Source organism: Acomys russatus, unplaced genomic scaffold (genome assembly GCF_903995435.1).
Source record: "Acomys russatus unplaced genomic scaffold, mAcoRus1.1, whole genome shotgun sequence".
NCBI classification, from domain to species: Eukaryota; Metazoa; Chordata; class Mammalia; order Rodentia; family Muridae; genus Acomys; species Acomys russatus.
The window spans coordinates 53,944-62,573 of NW_026131523.1; the positions used below are offsets into that span (position 1 = coordinate 53,944).

The 8,630-nt window shown below is 41.9% G+C and overlaps 1 pseudogene; it reads left to right on the top strand.

Annotated features, from left to right (window-relative positions):
• The first annotated feature begins 5,402 nt into the window (after positions 1-5,402).
• LOC127186266 (PRAME family member 12-like) lies at positions 5,403-8,022 on the top strand (annotated as a pseudogene).
• The last annotated feature ends 608 nt before the right edge of the window (positions 8,023-8,630 follow it).

Here is an 8,630-nt window from a genome sequence, read left to right on the forward strand (position 1 = left end):
CTCCAACAGTACACCATGTCAAATAGCCTTCCCACCAGTAATTAGAAATCAAACTACGCCAGAAAGGTGGGGCATGTTTTTAATCCCAACACTTGGGAAGCATAGCCAGGCAAATCTCTATGAGTTGGTAGCCAGCCTCATCTACATTATGACTTCCAAGACAGCCAGAGTTACATAGTAAGGCCCTGTCTCCAAACACAAACACAAACACAAACACACAAAAGTCAAATTACATGTGGGAAAGTGTTCTCTTCTTCAAAAATATGTGTCCTTGGGATCAAACTTAAATCACCATTCTTTTGTGGCATGTGATTCTTAGTGTGAAAAGAAAAGTGTTAGTTAGTTCAGTTTCTTTAAAACAAAAACAAAACCAAAACTCTGTTTTATAATTTCATAAGCATTGTTTTATATCATTTATTCCCCATCTTCTCAACAACTGTTTTATATCCCCTCAATTTCCTTTCAGCCTCAGGATCTACTGTATAGTAACAAATGTTACACACATACACACACACACACACACACACACACACACACACACACACACATCCTAATGTGTCCCTGTGGTGTTGATTGTATACACTTTTTTAGAGAATACCACTAAGGACAGGATAAATTGTCCCAGAAAAATAAATTATTCTCCTCTTTTAACCCTGTAGTTCTATTTTTTTAATGTTTGCATTTTTAAAGACAGGTTTAACACACTTAATGTATACTTCTGCTCTTCATTTTTCTATTTTTAAATTTAAATCTACTTTGAAATGTATTCACTTTACATATAAATCATAGCCCAGACCCTAGTCTCCTCCTAGTCCTACCCTCATTCCCTCTTTCCCCTCTGAAGTCCATCCCCTCCTCCTCAGAGAAGAGAAACCCTTCCCCTGCATTAATTGACCCCAGCCTGCCATCTCTAACCAGGAATACCTGCATCCTCTTCCTCTTTGGCCTGGTAATGCACCCCACAAGGGGGAAGTGATCAAAGAGCAGGCAACAGAGCCCTTGGCAGGGACAGAATCTGATCATTCATGGCCCTATTCTAGGTCTCTGGGCCATCTGGCCTCTGATTTCTAGTCCTCCATGCAGTGTCAGCTTCTTCTCCTGACATGGGTCTCAAATTGGACCAGTCATTGCTTAGCTTATCTCACAATGTTTGTGCCACTTTTATGTACTCTATCGCATCAAAAAAAAAGTTCAAATGGATCAAGGACCTCAGTGTAAAACCATATACACTGGACCTTCTGAAGAGAAAGTGGAGAATAGGATTAAACACAGTGGCACAGGAGACAGCTCCTGAGCAGAACACCAGTTGTGTAGGCACTAAATTAGAAAGATTACACTAACTGGAATTCCAGAATGAAACTAGAAACCTGGAAAGAGTGGAAGGATCTATAGTTCAAGGCCAGACTAGCTTAATTCATACCCTATCTCTAAAAACTCAAGAGAACAAAAAGGTCTAACATGTAAATTCCCATGTAAATGACCATTTCTCATTAAAACCAAATTGCACCAATAATAAATATTCTAAATTGGAAATGTAACTGGATCTTGATGATGATAAGGGTAGCCCAGCATACAAGAAACCTCCTGATGGAGGTGAGTGACTTACATGATATGAACACTGGTGACATGGTGACAGGGCTCCTAGTCTCAGCTGAATCAGGCAGCAACTCCAGGCTCAGGGATTCTGATGTTCTGCTAAAGCTCCTCTGATCCTTAAAGATAGGTACTGATCTCATGAAGATAGGTAACAGGTCATCAGACATCTTGGTCATTCAGTTCAGACTAACATACAAGACTAAAGTTTTCCTCTTAAATAAAAAGGATAGTTTTCTTGTTTGGTAATGAAAACACAGTTAAGAGATTTGAAATATTAAGCCCGGTGAAGAGTCACACACCTGTAATCCCAGCATTTTGATTGCATAGGTAGGAAGATTTGTAAGCCTACAGTTACAGTGAGTTGGGTGTGGTGGTTCACAGTTTAATCCCATCACTTGGGAAGCATCTGTCTTTAATCCTAGCATTAACTTTTTAAAATCCTGTGTATGCCAGGTGTGGTGGTGCACACCTTTAATCCCAGCACTTGGGAGGCAGAGGCAAGCAGATCGCTATGAGTTTAAGGCCAGCCTGGTCTACAAAGCAAGTCCAGGACAGTCAAGATAACATAGAGAAACCCTGTCTCAAAAAATAAAAAATAAAAAATAAATGAAATCCTGTGTACAAACTGGTCTTATATTAAATGTGTGTGTTAGGGCTCAACTACTCCAAACAAAAGACATATTTTTACAGTTCACAATCTCAGGAATCACAGTGGAATCAAAGGCAGTTTCTTACAGTTCACAGCCACAGGAACCACATTGGGATCAAATATCATGCAACAGTCTCATTGCAGATGTTCTGGAAACCTCTCTGTAGACCAACTGGGGCAGGACCTCACAGAGATAAAGCTCCAGACTACTGGGGTTGAAGGCATGAACTCTTGTGCATGGCTAAGGAAATTTATTGTTACTGTGTGTATCATGCTGGCCTGAAATGCAGAGATTCTGCATTGGCTTCTGGAGATTAAAGGATTGCATCACATGCTCAGTTACACAGGTTTATTAATAAACCTTTAATGTTTGTTTGACTTTCCTCTTATGCTTTGCTGTTGATTTTCACACTCTGAGAGAAAGTATTCATCTTCATACTGATTGATTCAAACTTCTTGCTCAAGGCATGGTCCCAACTAAACTTCATGATAGCTACAACTACAGATACCCACCACCCAGCTCAACCCTTTCACATCTGTGACATATTCATGTGCATTTATTTGTTTATTCCGTTGATTGGTTGGTTTGTGTTTGGTTTTTGTTTTGTTGTTGTCATCGTCATTGCTTTGAGACAAAATCTTTGTATGTAACCTTTGGCTGATCCAAAATTCAGTACTTACTCAAGTACACACACAAATAAAACCAAACTGAAACAAACACATATATAGACACTAAATCCACAAACAGTGAAGTATACCCTATCTAAGTGTATGTACATACACATACAAAATTAGTCAAGCAAGCAAGCAATGGAAATATGACTTTCTTTTTTATTTTTGTTTTGTTTCTTCATTTGTTGTTGTTGTTGTTGTTTTTTCGGACAGGATCTCTCCATGTGCATCCCTATCTGTCCTGGAACCTGCTTAGTAGACCATGCTGCCCTTGAACTCACAGAGATGTGCCTGCCTTTGTTTCCCATGTGCTGGGAATAAAATCCAGTGCCACCATGCCCAGCAGAATCTTGACTGTCTAGTTTGGTGTTCTTGATTTCACATGTGAAGGTCTGAGTCAATCAACCTACAGTAGAAAAAAAATCAAATTTTAATAATATGAAATGGGTAGAGACTCATTGAGCTGATCAGATAGGAGCTTGAGGAAGGTATGTGGGGCTACATAGGGAGGGGCAAGAAAGAATGTGCATAAAAGGCTCAGAGGAGGTTCAGTAGAACACCAGAGTCCTTGAGCCTGGAGTTGCAACTTGATCCTGTTGGGAAAAGCAGCTCTGTCACCAGTGTTGATAGCAGGCAAGTAACTCACTTCTGTAATGAGGCTTCTTGCATGCTGTAGCCTTATCTCCATCAAGCTATAGTTACATTTCCAAATCTATAGTTTTAGATTTAATATAATTTGATTTTCCTGAGAAATAGTCATCATATGGGAATTTACATGTTAATTTCTTTGTTATCATGAGTTTTTAGAGACAGGGTCTCAACTAGGCAAGGCTGCCCTTGAACTCTAGATTCATCCAGCTCTGTCCAGATTTCTAGGGTCATTCTGGAACTTCAGTTAGGATCTTTTTCTTTGTTTGTTTTGTTTGTTTGTTTTTGTTTTTTGGGACAGTGTTTCTTTGTGTAGCCTTGGCTCTCCTGGACTCACTTTGTGGACCAGGCTGGTCTCAAACTCACAGCAATCTGCCTGCCTCTGCCTCCCAACTGCTGGGTTTTAAGGCGTGTGCCACCACGCCCAGCATAGGACCTTCTTTTTAATTCAATCCCTTTGTATTATCTTAAATTATATTTCATAGAGTATTGCTTTGCAGTTGTATGAATTGAATATTTTTCTTAATTTTAGCCTACAGAGAGTTCTGAGGATGATTTAATGCACAAAAACTCCAGGTCCCGGCTGATGGAAACCAAGGCAATAGGAATGTGGTTGCTTCAGCCTTCTCTATTTGACAATGAATGTCTAACACACACACACACACACACACACACACACACACACACACACACACACATGAGTGTGTGCAAGCTAGGAGCCAGGCAACATACAATAGCCACAGCTGGAAACTTGAATTCATGTACTGATCACAAAGGATCACAATCCAGGGTAGAGTCGACTGCATGAAAAATTCTTATTTCTACATAAAATTTAAGAGAATGAAATGGATGACCTGGGAATGTGACTGAATGTTAGAACAAATGTGTAGTAGGAACAAACCCCATGAAGGAAACTTCAATGAAGACATTTAAAAATTTTTAAATCTTTGTTTTGTTGTTGTTGTTGTTCTTGTTTGCATTTTTTGTTTTTTTGTTTCATTTTGGGGTCCTTGTTTTGATTTTTAGATTTTTTGTTTTTAAGAAGAGGGATTGCTTTGCTTTGACTTCGATGTCCTGGACTCACTTTGTAGAGCAGGCTGGCCAGTGTTGCTAACTTCTGAGTGAACTCTCCAGCCCTTGGTTTTTGTTTTTTGTTTTTTGTTTTTTGATTGTTTGTTTTGTTCCTCCTGCAGCTCTGGCTGTCCTGGACTCTGTTTGTAGACCAGGCTGGCCTTGAACTCACATGAATCTGCCTGCCTCTGCCTCCTGAGTGCTGGGATTAAAGGCATATGCCACCACACCTGGCTGGATATCCTTGCAAAGAACTTTTGTTCAGTTTCCAGAAACTACATGGTGGCTCATAACTAACTATAGTGAGATTTGGTGTCCTTTTCTGGCATGTAGGCCCACATGCAGGCAGAATACTGTACAAATCACACACTCACTCACTCAATCTCTAAGAGAGAGAGACTTCTCTGTGTTGCCTTGGCAATGCTGGATTCATGTTGTAGATCAGGCTGACACAGTGAACCACCTCCTCTGCCTCCCAGAGTGCTGGGATTACAGGAATTTGCCAACATGCCAGGCTGACATGTAAAATCTCTCTCTGTTTCTGTCCTCTCCATCTCTTTTCTCTCTCTGTCACTCTCTGTCTCTGTTTCTGTCTCTGTCTCTCTGTCTGTCTGTCTTCTCTCTCTTCTCTCTCTCTCTCACTCTCTGTCTCTCTCTTTCTCTCATTCTTGTGATGTGTGATAAATAGGGATTTTCAGAACTTAGCCTGAAACTATGTCTCCTCAAGGCTTCAGCAGGTCCATCTGATGAAAAATTGTCTATGAGGATGAGCATCATCAACCCTCCCACACTTGTGCAGCTGGCCATGCAGGGGCTGCTGAGGAAAGATGCTTTGGAAATCTCTGCTCTCAAGTACCTGCCCATTGAGTTCTTCCCATCACTGTTCAAGGAGGCCTTTGATAGCAAATACACAAAGATATTGAAGGCAATGGTGGCAGCCTGGCCTATTCCCTGCCTCTCTGTGGGTGTACTGATGAAGACACCTGAAGTAGAGACATTGAAAGCTGTGCTGGATGGCATAGACATTCTTGTGATGCAGAAGGCTCATCCCAGGTAAGCAAGGCCCAAGGAGGCTAGAAGGGAAATCACTGGGCTAGTGGTAAGACACAAGTGAAGTCAGGGGGAATGGGGCAAAACTGTACAGAGGATTCTGAGGTCATTGACTTGGAGGTTTGTGGAACTACTACTCAACTTGTGAGCTGATATAAATGGCAGTCAGGAATGGAGTGCATCTCAAAGCAGATGTAACCCTAGTAGGAGAAGCCTTTCCCCATTTCTCCTACAGACACTAGATGTGGAAGAGACAATCCCCCACTTGAATGGAAGCAGGACATGTCTCCATGTAGCTCAGGAAAAGAGTCCCTGCCTTACAGGTGTAAAGTACTATGTGGGAGGTGACATTATAAAAGCTGCCTACATGTTGGTTCCTGGTTTACATTATAAAACTTTCTCTTATCTCTTCACAGTAGGTGCAAGCTTCAAGTGCTCGACTTAAGGAATGTGCACCAGGATTTCTGGGATGTATGGGCTGGAGAGGATGGAATTGGCTCAGCAGATACTGTGAGGGAGAAGCAAGTAGCAAATCGCATTCATAGATATGCCCAGAGGCGGCGTTTGAAGGTGGTCACTGACCTCCACCTCTACTTCCAGCTGGAAGAACACCAAATTTACTTATTGCAGTGGGCCCAGCAGGGAAAGGGCTGTGTGAAGTTGTGCTGTCTGGAGATGAAGATATGTGCCTTCACTGTGGAAATAATCACTGATGTCTTGGATATTTTCAAAGGATACTACATAGAGGAATTGGAACTTTCTACAAGCCAGGACCTGTCCATCCTGGGTTATTTTGCACCTTGCCTTGGCCAGATGAGAAATCTCCACAAAATCTGTCTGAGTCATATCTACTTTTACACAAGCAGGGCTGAAAATACATTGGCAGATATAGTAGAGAGTTGCCTCTCCAAGTTCCTTGCATGTTCTCCAAACTCAACTGTCCCAATATCTCTATGTGAATGTCAACCACTTTTCCATGGACCACATGAAACAGTTTTTCAGATAAGGATTGATTGTGAGCCCTTTCTGCTATATCAGCGAATTTTCCCTCTACTTTGATCATTAGTGGGCACCTGTGGGGTGCCAGCCACATTGGATTTTACATATAGAGGTTCATGACAGTATCTCAGTGTGCATTGTTTCCTTCTGAACTGAGGTCATTGGTTCAGTTCCAATTCATTTAGCAGAGTTTGAGCTGGGGTAGGAAGTACGTAGAAAGTTGCATTGCAAGTATGTCAACTACACCAGTGGGTCAGATGCAGTGAGTGACCTTTAGGTATTCCTCTTTGGGATCCTCTCTAAGACTAAGACTGTGGAAGGGAACAAGACAAAGTAGAGGGCCCTGAGCAAGGGAGGACCCACACCTGTGGTTTCAATGGAGTTCTTTACAAAGATGTCTCTCAACAGAAACCAGTTTCTTCCACTATTGATGTCTCTGTCAGTCTGTAATTCTGCCTGGAGGTAAAGATGATTTTAATACAGGTTGGAATTTAGCAGATGGGATTTGGTGACATTGGGGTACAGTTTCATCAGTTTCAAGGGCGGAGCACCAAAATCAGGGATAGAGGTTGTTTGAGATAACAAGGAAATGATGAACACAGTTGGACACAAGCCAAGATGTTGCCAGAAACTTTACGTGATGTTCCTTTCTGTGTTTTCCTCCTGGCATGATGTGGCAAGATCTAGTTCTCCATCTGACAGGGAGGATGTGGAGTTGCATATCTGTGTTCTGAATCCATCCACCTGATAGTGCTATGGCTCAGGAGTTAGTGATATGAGGAGATACCTTCAAGCTGTACCTCGGTGATGACATTCACTGTAAGTATAAATGGACTTTGCTTATGTGGTTCACCCATTCAGTGTCAACCTTAATAATATCCTCCAACAACATGAGCCAGAACTGATTTCTTGATTTTTTCCTAGATACCTGAAGACCCCATTCGAATCCTTGTCTATTACTCACTGCCATCTATCACAGTCAGATTTGAAACACTTGTCATGGAGTCAGAGTCTTTGTCAATTGAAACACATATACCTCAGTGGGATAGTGTTATCCATATCCCATCCCACAGGTCTCCAAGTCCTCCTGGATAATGTAGCAGACACTCTGCAGACCCTGGAGTTAGAGTACTGAAGCCTGGAGGAGTCTCACCTCAGTTTTCTCCTGCTTTCTGTGATCCAATGCTCCCAGCTCACCAGGGTCAATTTCTATGACAATAACTTCTCCATGGCTGTACTGAAAGACCTTCTGCACTGCATGGCCAATCTAAACATGCTGACTGTAGAGCTCTACCCTGCTCCTCTAGAATGCTATGATGTGCTGGAGCATCTTCTGGGTATATTCCAAGGAGTGGAATAACTGGGTCTTGAGGAAGCCCTAAAATTTGCTCAACCAGCCTTATTCATAATAGCCAGATCATGGAAACAGTCTAAGTGTCCCTCAGTAGAAGAATGGATAAAGAAACTGTGGTACATATACACTATGGAATACTACTCAGCTATTAAAAACATGGAATTCCTGAAATTTGTGGATAAATGGATTGAGCTAGAAATGATCATAATGAGTGAGTTAATCCAGAAGCAGAAAGAATCAAATGGTATATACTCACTTATATCTGCATACTAGCCCAAGGGGCATGTCCCACAAAAGCGTTCACTTACCAGGAAACTGGGACAGAGGGGAGGACATCCTATTGGGACTCTAGATGAGAGAAGCATGGGAGAATTGCAAAGTAGAAGGATCCAGAGGGTCCTAGAAACCCACAAGTAGAACATTATGATAGGCAGATTTGGGCCCAGGGGTCCCACCCAAACTAAGGCACCAGCCAAGGACAATACAGGCAGTAAACTTTAACCCCCTACCCAGATCTAGCCAATGGTCAGAACAGTCTCCACACTTGAGTGGAGAGTGGGATATGACTTTCTCACATACTCTGGTGCCTCA